This window comes from Anas platyrhynchos, chromosome 13, assembly GCF_047663525.1.
Source record: "Anas platyrhynchos isolate ZD024472 breed Pekin duck chromosome 13, IASCAAS_PekinDuck_T2T, whole genome shotgun sequence".
Lineage (NCBI taxonomy): Eukaryota > Metazoa > Chordata > Aves > Anseriformes > Anatidae > Anas > Anas platyrhynchos.
The window spans coordinates 24,297,561-24,313,747 of record NC_092599.1 but is presented as its reverse complement, the minus strand read 5'-3'; the positions used below and the strand labels follow the sequence as shown (position 1 = coordinate 24,313,747).

Sequence of the window (16,187 nt, the reverse complement as noted above, 5' to 3'; positions counted from 1 at the left end):
ACAATAACAATAATCAGAGTCAAATTCCACATGCGATAGGTCAGAAAACCAAAATATGTAACACTGTAACGATATCTTTCTTATAACAATGCCACGAAACTACTATTATCACCAAGAAAATAGCCAAAATCGCAGTAACAATAACCAGAGTTAAATATCACACTCCATGAGTCAGAAAACCAAAGTAGGCAACACAATTCCAGATGGACCTTAAAGCGAGCTCTTTCCTTAAGGTCCCCAAATATACTTATGGTGCTTACCACAAAGTGTATACTAAATACTGCCTTGCAGAAGATCACCTTCCGACTTACAGACAGTTCCAGATACAGATGGACCTCAAGGTCCCCAAATATACTTGTGGTACTAACCACAAAGTATATACCAAATACTGTCCTGCAGAAGATCACCTTCCGACTTAACGGACAGTTCCAAATGACCGGTCTACCAGAAAACCAAACCAGAATAAAGAATATACTCACAATGATGGGTGGGGTCCTTGTCTGCCTCCGCAGTGATCCGGTGAGTCGAGGAGTCCCTCCGGGAAATCCCGGGGGTACCCTAGGGAGTCCTGTCCCCAGCGGGTCCTGCGGACCGGCAGAGAGGTTGTCCCATCTGGGGTGCCAAATTGATTTAAAGATCAAAGCCGAAATTTCCTTAAGTGGTATATTCTTTATTGCAGCGCTGGATGCACGGGGGATCCTTCCGCCTATCGTGCACGTTCGAAGTGACAAAATATCTCATATTTATACAGCGAATCAACGAATATTCAATTAGCACTCATACATATTCATTACCTAACCCCGCCTACCCTCGCTTCGTATGCTAATTAGCTTATCAGTCCTTGCGCTTGCGCAAAGCCTTCCAAGAATTGTGGGCCGGGGTCTCCAGGATGTGGGCAGTGGTCTTTGGGAGGAAGGCCGTAGGTCTTCCTCGTAATGCACTTTTCACCTTTGCTTAATCAGTTGTTTTCCAAGCTGTAAAAATGCTGAGTTGGCTTTCAGTTTAACTGAGGGTCGGCAGATAACAGGAAGTCTCAGTTAACAAGACAAGACAATTGACTCAAGTTATCTCAAGTCTCAGCCTGACTAACAGTTAACAGATACTGGGATGTTTTCAAATAACAAGATGCTTAAACATAACAAAAGGTCTACAGATAACAAGATGTCGTTTACTTTGTCCTTGCTAACTTTTAACCACAAGTTTTATTCTATCCTAAAGTGAGTTTATACTATATCAGGTGGGGGCGGTGTTAGGACTTCTAAGTCCTTTCTCTTTTTATCCTGCCCTCCTTTTTCTTTTAGAGATGTAGATGCGTCCTCATATCTGAATTTATCCAGAGGTGTGCATACTCACTTTCTTCCAGACTAAAAGGTTCCTTTGAGTTTACATAAATATTTAGGCCTGACAAACCCAGTCTTCAAAAGACCCAAATACAGGCCAGTAAAGGTGGTCTCCTCAAATCTGTTTACCATCCCAAACTTCAACACAATAACGTATCATTTTTACTTTATTCCTTCCCCGCCTAAAAGGGGAATCATTCCAATTTTTAATCATTATTCCTAGAGGACTATCGGGGGGGAATGGAGGACATATCCTTACCACTATTTCCCCCACCCATGGAACCAGAAAGCTTACTCTTTTTCTGGCCCATCTTCCAGAGTGCCCCCCCCCACACACACACTCCCCCTTTTCGTGGCCCAGTCCCTCGCGGGATGTGGGAACCGCACTACCGAGGGGTCCGCTCTCGCTTCGTCCGCAATTGGACGTCTCAGTTGTCACACTCTGGGAAACCCAACCCCAACCGAACGGAACACCGGCCTATCGTTTTTTGACTCACTCCTCCTCTGAGTCTTCGTTCGGTCTTCGTGCACAAAGGTTGCCTGAGGTTTACCGGTTTTATTTGCTTGTATCCAATTTAGGGTTCGTCAGTAAAAGGTCCCAAGTGAGGCCTACATTCTCAGAGGCCGCCGAACTCGGCAGGGCGCCTCCCCTGAGATGCGCCTCAGTCTGATGCCTTTATCCGAGTCACGGCACCAAATTGTTATAAGTTAGACCACACAATTTTCTGGTCTATTGAAATTATTTTATTAATCAAGTAAGCAGACACAAGCAAAACAGCGCTGGGCAGCTGGGGAGTCTCCGCTCCACCACAGCACGCAACTTCCTCTTTCCAGTGTCGCTGTTTTAGAGCATTCAAGTTCTGGCTTGTTGAGACTTGACCTGTCGACTTGTCGACTTGTCGAGACTTGTTCTGAGGCTGCGCAGTCTGTTGTTGGGGGTCGTTATTCTTCCTCCGGTGATCATGCGTTGTGCTTGTGTTCAGGTGGGGGCAAAATAGGATGTCTTGAGGTGGGTGGGTGGTATCTTACAAAATCCTTGTTTTAACAAGGATGTTTACCCAACCCCCCTTCCCCATTTGTCCCCATGTTACAATGCCATGAGTTGTGAAACCTTATCTCCTCAGTAGATTCTTTAAATTCTCAAGGACAATGAACAAACCCCTACTAATTTATCACACCTAACACACTGACGGAAACGTCGGCATTGAGTTGCACCTGGCTCACGATTTGCCAGTGTTTGCCTAGAAAGCTCCATGGTTTATATAGCATAGATAGATCCTGAAACAATTGAGAAAAGTTAGACTTGGAGCACTGTGTTCAGCAGTTCTGGGCTCCCCAGTACAAAAAAGACAGGGGTCTCCTGGAAAGAGTCCAGCGGAGGGCAACAAAGATGATAATGGGGCCTGGAGCATCTCCCCTGTGAGGAAAGGCTGAGAGACCCGGGGCTGTTCAGCCTGGAGAAAAGACTGAGAGGGGATCTCCTCAATGTGTATAAATATCTGAGATGTGGTGGACAGAGGGATTTGGCCAACCTCTTTTCAGTGGTTTGTGGGGACAGGACAAGGGGCAATGGCCACAAAATGGAGCCCAGGAAGCTCCGCACCAACATGTGAAAGAACTTCTTCACGGTGAGGGTGACGGAGCACTGGGACAGGCAGCCCAGGGAGGTTGTGGAGTCTCCTTCTCTGGAGATATTCAAGGCCCATCTGGATGCCTACCTGGGCAACCTGCTCTAAGGAACCTGCTTTGGCAGGGGAGTTGGACCCGATGATCTCTGCAGGTCCCTTCCAACCCCTACAATTCTAACAAAAAGGACTGGTTCATATTCATACTGGTGCCTCAGTGGTGGAAGACGCTTATTAGACTGGCCTAGAAACCTGAAGTAATGTGCTCAGGAGTGCTAGCTAGCATCCCAAAAACTCAGCCCTGTAGAATGCAGTCACGGGAGAAAGATGACAATGCACTTATAACAGATTAGGAAAAAAGCTAGGAAGCAGAAATGGATATTTTTATGGTGTGTACTCTTTTGAGCACCTCAGAAGTTCTTTTCACCTGTCTTGTCTGTGATTCCTCAACTTCATGTTCATTATATAAAGGATTTCTCAGAAAGTCATTTTAGAGAACAAGAAAAGCAAACCATATACACAATCCCATTAAAAATGTCAAGCACAGATAAAAAACATCATACGATGGGTGAACAATGTCTGACAGGTAGGGCTCAGAGGGTTATGTTAAATGGGGCTACATCAGGCTGGTGGCTGGTCACCAGTGGGGTCCCCCAGGGCTCCGTTTTAGGGCCAGTTCTTTTCAATGCTTTTATAAACAATTTGGATGTAGGACTAGAAGGTGTTTTGAGCAAATTTGCTGATGACACTAAACTTGAAGTTGTTGACTGTTGAGGGTGGAAAGGCCTTGCAGAGAGATCTGGACAGATTTGTTATAAATGGCTCAGGATTCAAATTAGGATTAAATAAAAAAATAGGATTTATTAAAAGAATATAAAGGAATAGAGGTAAGCAAACAGCACTGGGTGCACCGGGAGTCTCCGCTCCACCAGGACGCACACCAGTTACATCAAGCAGCTGATTTTTATGCTCCTAGACTAATACATATTCATTACTACTTCTAAAAAAATAGATTATAATTAGCTTCTGGGGTCCAGTCCCTCCTACTGGAGCATGCGCATCAGTCTCCTCTGGGGGTCTCTAGGGGTCTTTCATGCTGAAGGCTCGTAGTCTTCCTCTCACCCTTTGTACTAACTCGGCACTATTCCAAGTTTATGGAACACTCTCTACAGGTCTTGTCTCCCAGCCGTCCTTCAGCTTCTTTTTCCTTCCTCTTAATCTCTTGGCCTCCTAGCCAGATACCAAAGATCCGCATAGTATCCCATAACAGTCACTAGTTGTTATCAGTTGTTCTGAAACTCCCAGACATCAAACACAGACAGCTTTCTTATTTGACGCTTCACGAGTAATTAAAACATTCTTCCCCAGCCATTCACAGACACATCTATAGCAGTGTTAAGTTAATCTCGAAGAAGACAGGAAAAAAAGGCTGTAACTGTTAGAACTAGAAGTCCGGAATAACAAAAGCAAACAGGTTCATAAATTTAAGGAGTGTTTTCTGAAGACCTGATAAATTGGCTAGAATGAGGGGGAGACTGGGACACACTGCATCTGTGGTTCAAGAATTAAATTGCCAGTGCAGGACCCAGAGGCAGACAGGATTCAAACAGAATTATTCTTTATGGACACGAATTGTTAACACATTCCTCACAATGCTCATCTTCTGTTGGTGATGTATGAATCTGAGTAACAGGTACTTTTGGCTGCAGGAGCTGTGTTCACAACTCTTACTGCTTGGAGCAGACTGCACAGAGAGTTGCACTAACAGCCTGCTAGTGATATGCAGATCAGAACGTTTGGGAACTGGGTCATTTATGGGAGCTGTCAATCCATGCCATGATGGTGTTGCAACTTGGATTATTGAGGGCTCTTTTTGTAACAGAGTTACTTACTTCCTTGACACATTAGTGAAAGTCTTCTCTCAAGACTATGGCTCTTGCTAATACATGACACAAATGGAAACAATTTCAAATACTTGCCAGCAGGCTTTGCTTCCTTTTACCTTCATGCGGATTTTTCCTGTAGCCTATGTAGTAGGGAATATTGTGTTCAGATAAATAGGGTTTGGGCAACAGGCTGTTATTTACTTCCAATATTTTACCGCACTTCAAAACTCTTCCTTGAAAACTACTGTAGAAGTTGAAATGATGCTTCAGGTCATAGTTTGATCTGTGGAATTATGAAACTCCTTGTGGTATTTGATTAAGGAGGCATTGGGGAGGCATTGGGGAGGCAAGGACAATCCCCAGACATGGACTGTATATCTCGAAACAAGACGCTGCAACTCATGATAAGGAAGCGGCAGACGGACAGAGAAACAAATGGAAGGACTATAAATCTCAAAACTGGACATTGGAATTTGTTATAAAGGTACAACAAATGGAAGAATTAGCAACAACCAGCGCTTGCAATTAAGAAACATGCCAGCTCAGCAGATTCCTGACCAAAGGTGAAAAGTACACTGTGAGGAAGACTCGGGGTCTTCCTCCCAAAGACCCCTGCCCACATCCCAAAGACCCCTGCCCACAATTCTTGGGAGGCTCTACGCAGGCGCAAGGTGCCAAAAGGCTAATTAGCATGAGAAGCGAGGGAAGGGGGGGATAGGTAAGGAATATGTATAGGCGCTTGTAGAATATTGAGAGATTGATTGTATAAATTCAAGACTGCTTTCCGCCTTGGGTATGCACGATAGGTGGAGAGATCCCCTGTGCATCATCCAGCGCTGCAATAAAGACTATACCACTTAAAGGAATTTCGGCTTTGATCTTTGAATCATATTTGAACACTTTCTTTCTGTGATCAAAAAGCTTCCTTAAACAAAGCCTCAAGCTCAATTACACCAGTGTGTTTTTAATTTTCTACGGCTGGTTATTTCTATAGCAATACAGAATAACACTGCTCATAATTCCTGAGGTGGGGGGAACTATACCAGCCTCTGAAAGGGTGCTAGCAAGCACCTCTAATTAGCTGAAAGCTTTTGAGGTATCAGCCCATTGTTTTTTCAGGGAGGGGGGAATGGGAGCCATACTTTGAAACTGAAGTGCTAGGTGCTTAATAAAATGGGTCTGCCAGAATTGTAGGTGTGGTGCTAAAATATGAAGCCTGGCATGGTGGTAGGCCTTGGTGAATCACTGGATCCATCTTTAGGTGTTGCAGAAGTGGGATAATTTGATCCTGCTGTAATATGAATAGTATTGAAATGTCCTACCAACTGAATTAGCAATGTTAACAACTATCTGCGACTCAACTAGAAAATAACCTGCAATCTCATGTATTTGCAATTCACTTTATAAACTCATTGCCATCCATGATGATGATGATGATGTAGAAACACCGAATTCAGGAATAAGGTTTTGTAAATTGATATCATGTTGTCACTGTAGTATTTCAGTGAATTGGAACAGCAGAATTCCATGGGTAGTACTTGTTAAATGTACTTGTGAGCTGGGCTCTTAATTGCATGCCAACTACGATAAGACAGCAAAGGTATACTTACTGGTGTATTTATATTGGTGTATTTATAGACGAAAGAAGGGAGTTTGCAGCCACTTTATGTACCTGTGTAGAGGTTCAGCTACGTGTAATTGTTTTCAGATTGTATGTGCAAAAAGAAGGATTTGGCAGCATTAGCCACTGCTGCCACTGTACAAATAAAGACTGTTGTGCCGTTGTACTGTTTACATTAACTATAAATACACCACAGTAGAGAGAGACTAGAAATTCCAAGCTTTTACTGAAGAGTCATACTATAGTTCTTTTTTTTTTTTTTTCTTAAGCCAAGCACAGCAGGGAGTCTGCAGACAAAACTTTGAGTGTTGTCTGCTTTAGAGCAACATCCAGCATCATAAGTTCTTGTGGAACATGACTGAGCACTTTTATCTGGTGCTTTTTCTTGCTGTAAAGATGCACCTGTAATCTTTTCTCTGAGCTTCAAGTTTCAACATATTTCGTGTCCAGCTAGTAAGAGCATGAAGTCTCTCAACTTTAACTAATTTCCTCAGCTGGTTAACTATATAGTTATTTAGCATTAAAATATTTGTCAATGTATGCACACGTGTGCATATGTGCACAGTCTTGTCTGCACAAAAATCCAAATGTATCCTGTTCTGTCATTTAAAGAGTGACAAATATGAATTACTTATGATGTAGATATGATTGACCTGTATTTTCTAGATACATAGTTGTGGTCTGATCAGCTAATCTGAATATCAGCATCAAGTAGATTCACAGCTCAATGGCCGTTTTCTCCTAAGATGACCAGCTTCATCTTCTCTTCTTTTGAGAGAAATGGAGTTGAGTAACTTTGTGTGACGAGAATGCTCTTTTCTGTAACCTTTTTGTCTCCTGTAAACTTAAGAGTAGAGCATGGTTCTTTCATCTCTGAAAAGTGAAATGACATATTCCTTTTAAATCATTATTTTGGGGAATGGTCTCTGCCATGCTATTGTTGCATGTTGACATACCTGAGTATATATGGAGCACCTATACAATTTTGGACTGGAGAAATTCTGGAGTTAAGTGGTAAAGAGAGCCTGTGGAAACTTCTGCAGAGTCTCATGTTCTTTTGTAATAGTACTTAATAAGGAACAGATTTGTAGGTTATCTAAGCAGATAACTCAAGAACTTGTTTCAAACTCTAAAGATCCCTTTTGAACAGTAATTTCAAGAAGTATGTATTATCTCACTACACCTCTGTCATAATATGTCAGCATATCTAGATGTCTGTTTTCTATGAAATTTGTAATCAGAGATGGATATCATCACTTTCAATACTCTGCTAATTGACCAAACTCTGCATGGAAAAACTGCAGTTGGACAAACATAGATATACCCAGGATCTAGCTTTAATGTTAGGTAAATGATTTGATCTTTAGAATGGTGTCCCAGGGATGTACATGTTGCTTTTAGCTACAGGCAACAACAGAAGGCATAAGTGTTACTTAGTTCTGTCTCCTCCCAACGTATCCTCTGTGTTTTGCTGTAAGAACAGGTGAACTTGATGTTTGTGGACGGTACCAGCTGAAATGCTGGGTTCACCTCCCTGTGGAGAAAACTGCTTGCTGAATCTCCAGTGCATTGCAAACAAAATTAAACTTCTTGTAAAAGAAGAGATAAGGCTGCTTACCCCAAACTGGAGCTTGCGTATGTGTATTATCTACTTCATTTTTAAATTGTGTTTGTCAGGCTCTGGGGATGGCATCTGAAATAGTTTTTAAGCACTAAATTATTCTATTCTATTCTATTGTGTCTTTTTCCGCCCAGAACATGAAGACCAGCTTCTTGTAGAGCCACCTTTTTTTTCCACAAAATCTCTCAAGAGCGAATGTATTAGCCTAAAATGTGTTTGGTAGATTGTTTTTTTTTTGTTTTTTTTTTTTTTTTTTTAATGTAATTCTTCTTTATTTACCTAAGGTAATACAGTGTAGTCAGTTACAATATAAATAAATTATACTGTATCTTTTTGATTTCTCCCTCATTCCCCCAATTCCAGCCCTGTCTTATGCTTTTTGAGCCAAAAAAAAAACACTTCTGTGGTTTAATGATATGAATTATTGCTTGTTTGATCAAACAATGTTTTCATTCTACCTTCTGTGCTACTTTCCCAGGAAACTGATAATTAAAAGAAGCCAGCTCAGTAGAATTTCAGACATGGCAATGGAATCTGCTCTAATCAGTTCAGTCCCTACCACTGCATCTCGTTTTGCCTTACTACAACTGGAAAGTGATACTGATTCAGAGCCTGGAAAAGGCAGAAGTGGCCGACGTGCTGGTAAATCTCTAGCTTCAGGGTGTAGATCTATAAATGTGAAGAAAAGAGAGAAAAGAAGAAAAAGGAGAGAACAGCAGCAGAGTGAGGCCAATGATGTAAAGGGATTATATTTTCAACAGTGAGTAAGGTTGTTGTCTCATCAAGAGTTTTTGCTGTCCCTGAAAAGTCATTGGTTTTGGTTTTCCCTGTGAAAGAAGAACTACTTAATCACAGATTACATCTTTACGTTGTCCTGTCTTATGTTTCTGAGAAGTACTTGCATGCTTTAGGGAACTGAAGCTGGAAATACACCCTTTTGTTTCAGTCATTTCACAGCTTAGCTTTCTAAATGTCTCTTTGTTTATCAAGTCTTTAGGGTGGAGTAAGCTCTGTGCACTTACAAATTGCTAAAGCAGTGTTCCATGTCATGAATGGGACCGACTCGGTCTTATCTGTTGTTTTTCATATACAAATCGGACAGAATCCGTTCGCGTTTTGCTCCTTGAGCTCTGTCGGCATTGTGTCTACAGATGTGTCTGTGTGTGGACGTGTGCCTGGGCACTCCCGGCGGCTGCTGGGCCAGCAGCTGCGAGCAGTTGTGAGCGTGGCTCGCCTACTTGGAGACCGCTTGTGTTTGAGGGAAAACTCAGCCTTTACTGCTGAGCTCCACCAGAGCCGTAAGGAGACGCTCTCCTCCATGACGAGCGCGGCGATGGAAGCCGCATTTCGCACCCCTGCTTTGACCACAAGCAGACGGCCCCCTCCACCCTCCCCAGGACTCGAGGGCGAGCTGTGCGCGTCCCTGGGGGCCGGGGGCTGCCCCCCGGTGTCCCCTCACACCCACCCCTCAACCCCCGCTCCGCCCGCGCCCTCCTGCCGCGGGGGGCCGCTGTGCGCGGCGGGGCGGCGCCGCCGAAGGTTGCGGCCGTTGCCTAGCGAGGCGCTGTCACCAGCAGCGCGGGCGGCCCAGGCGCGGCCCGCCGGCCCCTCAGCCCGCCCGGAGGCTGCCTCCCGCCGCCCGGAGCAGGTTTGGAGCGGGGAGCGACGGGGCCGGGGCCGGGGCTGGGGCTGGGGGGAGCCGCCCCACAGCGCCGCTGAGCCGGCATTTTGCTTGGTGTTTGTTTGAGGAAGTAGGAAATGGGATCTCTCCCCTCCTCCGCCCCTCCCCTCCCGCGACTGGTTTGGGTGTCATTTTGGGAGGGGGGGGGAGTCAGTAAGTTTTCAGTATCTGCTCGTGATTGCCGTGCCCTTTCTGAAATGAGCAGGATTTCAGGCTCTTGCAAAGCCTCCTTGACTGAGAATCAGCAAGAGAAGAGCAGAAGATGTGTTTGGGATCCGGCAGCATTTGATACCCATCGAGGCTTTGGAGTGTTTCTGGTAGACATTTGTAAAGAAATCCTATTCGATGCTTCTTCTTGTGCTTCAGAATTAATCCGTGGGGGGCAGTATAAGGAGCCATGGTTGCTGAAATATATAACTAATAAAAAATAGTTCCATATGGGCATAAACAGACGGATTAAAATCAGAGGAATGCTTGGTGTGTAGTAATCACAACTATTTAAAATCATACCCACCATGTAAGCAACACGACAGCTTTCTGTGCTTCTGAAATTCTAAATACTTGGCCCTTGTAAGCAGAAGATGGCTTTCAAGCACGTGTGTGTCTGTAGGTATTAATTCCGGATAAAAAGGTTTTTTTGAATAATTTCTGTTGCCTATGCATCGGTACTGTAGCAGTGAGAAAATAAGGTTCATTGTAAGTCTATGCTTTATCAAGAGTTCATTAACAAGATCTTACAATATTGTTGCTTCATCCGGCAGTATAACGTCCAAACAGAAAGTCTGACCACTTTCAGACCAAAGGTTAAGTCTGCTAGCTTAGAAGGTAATAGAAGCAAAATTAGTTTCTGCACTGGTTTAACAGTTGTTAACATATCTGCTTTTTTATCACAGTTCCTTTCCAGGGTGTAATGTTGCTTATGTGCATCACTCTTCATGCTGATAAATATTTTAAATTACAAACAAACTTTGATTATCATACTTATCCACTTATCCAAAGCATAGAGAAGCATAACTAGAAACATGGGAAAATGATATGCATAAAAGCAACAGACAAATGCAGCAAGCATAATTTAGGTGATTTAAAATGTAAGGATTTGGACCTAAGAAATATTCTGCCAAAAGTCTGTAAAAGTTGGTTTTATTATTTACTGAACTATAAAATACAAAGTTTAGAAATGTAAATTTTGCACAGTGCAGATGACACACGATGTGAAAGTAAGCAAGTCACTATCACATTCCTTCAGAGACTGATGACGTCTAGTTGCATGATAAATGTGCCTTAGGGAGGCTGTGGTAAGCTCTCATAGGACTAACATGAAGATCAGTGTTTGCCTTGTGGCAAGCAGGTGTTGGAATAATTCGTTAAGTTTTCCTTTAAGAGCACTGTGTAAAAACAATAAGGCTATGCAAAGGAATAGTAAATGTTGTGAAATAAAAGGAAGCTGATTATGCTAGGTGAAAGGCCACAATCTCCTTTAAGCACCTGCAAAAACAACTGCAAAAATGCTGATGTTTATAAAGTAGCCTGCTGGGACTATAATGAAGATGTCAAAACCTCAGGCGGGCAGCCTTTCTTTAGTCCCCTTAAACCGTCTGTGGATAATGTGTGGAGGGGGGGATGATCTCACAAACCATGTAATCACAAATTTCGTGTCTTTTAGTCTCTTAAAACAAATATAAAAACAAAGATCAAAGCCACCATCTAGACTGTGCTGATTGACTTTTTGAAGAACAGCCCAAAGCTAGCATAAGCAAGCATTCAGAGTTCTAAACAATCAGTATCAAAAAAGACTAAACAAGAACATGTTTATCTACCAAATATCTTCTTGTATCCTTTTTCTGTTTAAATCTTCAGCCAGCTGGACATTCAATTTATTGAAAGCATGCCTTCATTTACTAAGAACATGAGTATATTCTTATGGATATGAAAATATATATTTATAGACAAAGTAGAGAGAAAATACATATTAAGCTGTACATAAAATGAGGCAAATGGCTGAGAAAATATGTACTCAGGCAATGCATCAGCTGGTTATCTTTATTTTTTCTTTTTTTTCTTTCTTTTTTTTTTTTTTTTAAATGGGAAGTTTTTATTACAACTTATTACATAGCTTGTAAAGTAATGTAAAATCTCTGATGTAAAGTCTTATATTTCATATTGAAATGCAAAGAACCTGGAATTAAAACTACCACTTAAAGATGATATTTTTATGGAAACTTGAATCCTATCACTGTTTTTGATTCGAAGTGTTCTGAATCATTATTTCTCATAATTACATGCAAATTAACATCTCATATGAACACGTGGATTTCTATTTTATTTCATTAAGAGACAGAAAATAGCAATCACAAACAAAAAGTAACTGAACTCTTTCCAAAGTCTGAAAGTCTACAGACAAAATTTGCTTTGGTCTTTCAATAACCCAAGCACTTGCCCAAATTTTTAATCTTTCTGGATCCTGCTTCTCTGCAAGTCTTCCAATGTTTTTGCTAGACATAGCCTGATTTCATATGGCAATAAATATTTAAAACAAGAACAGACCCAAAAGCACAGATTTCCTGCAACAGACACCGAGATTTAACTCTGAGTTTTTCACTAATCCAGGAGCTCCAATCGTCAAAAATAATTTACAGCCTTTTTTGTCTTGGTCCCTCATTAGCTATGCTAAATGTCCTTGGCATCAAGAAATGAAGTAGCCATTTGCTCACTGTAGTATCCTTTGAATGGCTGTAAACCAGTAACATCAGGAAAGGTACTGCTTTGCCTCATTAGATTTATTGAACTAGCAGGGAACCATTCTGTTGCATGACTGAAGTCACTATTTGACTAAGTAAACATTTAATGTATTTTAACTAATGTTTCATGCCTACTCACAGCTTACAACTATTGCAACTATATATTTCAGCCATTTTCCTTTTTTTTCCATAACTGCCTCTGATTTTCTTCAGTCTAAACAAGACAAACTATAAAAAGGTCTTGCTCTGCCAAACTGCCAACCTGCATTGGTAATTTACATATTAATAATTACATACATAAAAGAGTAAAGCATTACTTAGCACAATTCATTAACAAAAAGCAGTTTGCATGTTGCCAGAGTTGAACATCACACAAGAATTGCAAGACCTGTCGCCTTTACATTAATATGCAATGCAGGACTTCAGCAGGTGCTCTACCTCCTGAAATCATTTTCATGAACAATTCGTCATGAAAAGTATTCTGATGGAAATATAATTTGCAATAGAGACCAGTGAAAAAATCAGATGTTGTCTCTGGCAACTGTACCAAAATTTCCAGTCACTTGTATGGGTCAAAAAAAAAATTAAATCCAGTTCCATACCCTCACGTCAAATAAAAAGATAAACTTATTAAGTACTGTCCATAAGGATATGAGTGTTTTTATCTGCTTTTCATGAAAAACAAAGAAAGAAAAACACACGCACCCTATCCCAAAGTATCACCTCTCCTAAGGCTTGAAATTTGCTTTTAATTGAAGTTTTAACACATCTGTGCTCCATTCCTACCTCATCTCTGTGTGCCAATGGTGTCCATACAGAAATACATACTTCATAAGAGAAAAAGAAAGATGATGACAGTTCCCTTGATCAATTTTTAGCAGGCTCCTCTAGGCAGCTGTAGCTTTAATCCCAGAGTCAGAAATTAAGACTAAATCTGTGAAGAAGTGCATTAAACAAATTTCACCCACTATGAGGGTGGTGAGGCAGTGGTACATGCTGCCCAGAGGAGCTGTGGGTGCCCCATCCCTGGAAGTGCCCAAGGCCAGGCTGGATGGGACTTTGAGCAACCTGGTCTGGTGGGAGGTATCCCTGCCCATGGCAGAAGGGGTGGAACCAGGTGGTTTTAAGGGCCCTTCCAATCCAAACCATTCTGTGATTCTATGAATTGTTGGAACTGTACTGTAGCATTCCAGCCAAGCTTTGTGTACTGGGTACACATGGTAAGGGTTTGGCTGCAGGGGTGAGCAGAGCCCAGCAGCTGCCTCATGTCAGAGCAGAGCTAGCTCCGGCCGGCTCCAAAAGGTTCTGGCTGCTGGCCAGAGCTGAGCCAGAAAGTTTAAATCACGAATTTAAACTTTCCACTTACCACAGCAAACTTCTATGTATGTCACCTCTTGGTTGCTTAGATCTCTTCCTGATGCACAGTAGCGCAAGGCTCAATTTTAAAAAGTCCCTTATTAGGAAACCAGGATGAATGTGACAAGGAGGGAACAGTTTATCACTTCATTCTTTCTCTAACTATCTCCCATTCTTCACTTCTAGGGCAGGACGCTCAATTCACTATAAGCAGTAAAAAAAAAAAAAAAAAAAAAAGGCAACAGGCTGTAGCCACCAGGAAAAAAACAGCTATGATGGAAAGCCTTCAAGGTAAATCATTAGCTCCTAGACCTTTTTAAGTCCAGTCAACTGATCTCGTCATAAAATGAAGATGAAAGACATGGTCAATACAAATTCAGAGAATGGTAGAACAATCTGTTTCTTCAGACACAGAACGTCTGCATCCAGCTAGTTTGCAAGTAATCCAATGTGCACAGGAGGATCAGGTGGAGCAGTCAGTTTACTGCAATACTACTTTTCTCAACTTATAACTTTGTAAGTGCCTTGTTTTATCTCTGCTTGTCAAGCCTTTTGTACCAGGTATGTTTTTGTACCGTGCCTTCTGCCTATTCAGGAGAAAGCAGAATGATAAGGACAATATGCTTGCTTGCCTACTGCATGCTACAGTAGACAAATCATGGAAACCTTAAACATGGAAGTTAAAATTTTCATGAACGTCTTAAAAACAATAATAGGAAACTTCTTTAATAGTTGCTATGATCAATCTAAGCACAACTTTTAATTTCCAGACCACTTGTTTTCAATTTTTCATTTCTAGACTATGTCTTTCTAACTGTGGGATGGGAAGTGGACAATAAAATTAAAAAGAATCATGGATGGATTGAAGATAAATTAATACTGATGAAGATATATTTGTATTAACAGGCTATGAGCTGTGTCTATTTTCAGATTAAAGTTTGCTATAAAAATACGAAGCCAGCATAAGTTTAAAGCCTTCAAATATATTTTGGGTATTTGCATAATTACACTTGCAAATTAAAATTCCACTATTAAATACATATATATACAAGCACACCTTTTTATTACTTTTTTTTTTTTTAATGGATTGGCACTGGACATTTTCTGTAACAAATCTTTAAATGACGTTTAGATGTAGAGCTTAGTGATATGGTTTAGTGGAGGACTTGTTAGTGTTAGGTCAGAGGTTGGAATAGGTGATACTGGAGTCCTCTTCCAACCTAGATGATTCTGTGATTTTGTAAAATATGAATGACCGTGATTTTACCACACTTATTACAAACAATTAAATATCATGCCAAGTTTATTACATCAAGGCACATATCTTTGTTGAAGAAGATAACCACAATGCAATTTTAACATTTAAATGATAGTACCCAGCACCTCAATTAACCTAGTGCTCATGGCACTGAAAGGAAAAAAAAAAGACAAAGAACTCCATATGCATCTGCACATTTCTTAGCAAACAGCAAATTAATTCTGAGTGAGCAGTTTTGAAGTTAGATACATCATGCATTTGTGTCTCTTGGTAAGAAGTCAGTTTCTCTCGTATGCACGGTTGAGCTACAAAATAAGGAATTACCAAGCACCTGACCTATTGTATGTCCACACAGATATGGAAATCAAGCTGAATTGTTTGCAGTTTCTATCTTTTCTAGAAACCCTAACAGAACGCAATGAGGATAACACAGGTTTAATTCCTATTTTCCAGACAAATGGCAGTCCTCCCTCTAACATAGTCTATACTTACGGGTTTAGCTTTAGACAAGTGTACTTCAGAGAACTGAAAGGATTGGCCATCTTAATGGTAACAAAGGAATTTCTCAGAATTACTGACCACAGAGATTCATAGGAGCAAAGAGTAAGAAAAGATTTTGTAAAGGTTTGTGTACTCTAGGAGACCACAATCTCTTTGTCCCCTCCCCCCCCCCACCGCTATAGCCAGAATTGCAAATGGCTCTGTAAATGTTATGGAGAGCTTTTCTGAAATCAATTCTAATAGCTTTGAATATAACTATAATCAGATTTTGTTTAAAGCTCTTGATATGTTCTTTGCACAGGATGGCTATCGGGCACATATAATTGAACATTATATAATAAAGAAAAAATACATTGGCTTTTTGTTCTAGGCACTAGTTTCCATGGACTACTTCTCATTGTATATTACCATTTTCATAAAAGCAGCTCCAAACAGTTGCAAAGACTTATATATGTAGTCATTTTTTTGCAACGCCCACAAGCTTTAACATTTCAGTTGTTCAGAATCTTACTGGCCTATGCCCCTTTCCCCAACAAAGGAAATAAGGGCACAAAAATAAT

At 41.1% G+C, this 16,187-nt stretch overlaps 1 long non-coding RNA gene across 1 annotated transcript; it reads left to right on the top strand.

Annotated features, from left to right (window-relative positions):
- Positions 1 to 6,462: 6,462 nt before the first annotated feature.
- Positions 6,463 to 15,369, top strand: LOC140003578 (uncharacterized). Its single transcript, XR_011812472.1, has 2 exons — positions 6,463 to 9,741; positions 9,980 to 15,369. It is a non-coding gene; the product is annotated as an uncharacterized lncRNA (long non-coding RNA).
- The last annotated feature ends 818 nt before the right edge of the window (positions 15,370 to 16,187 follow it).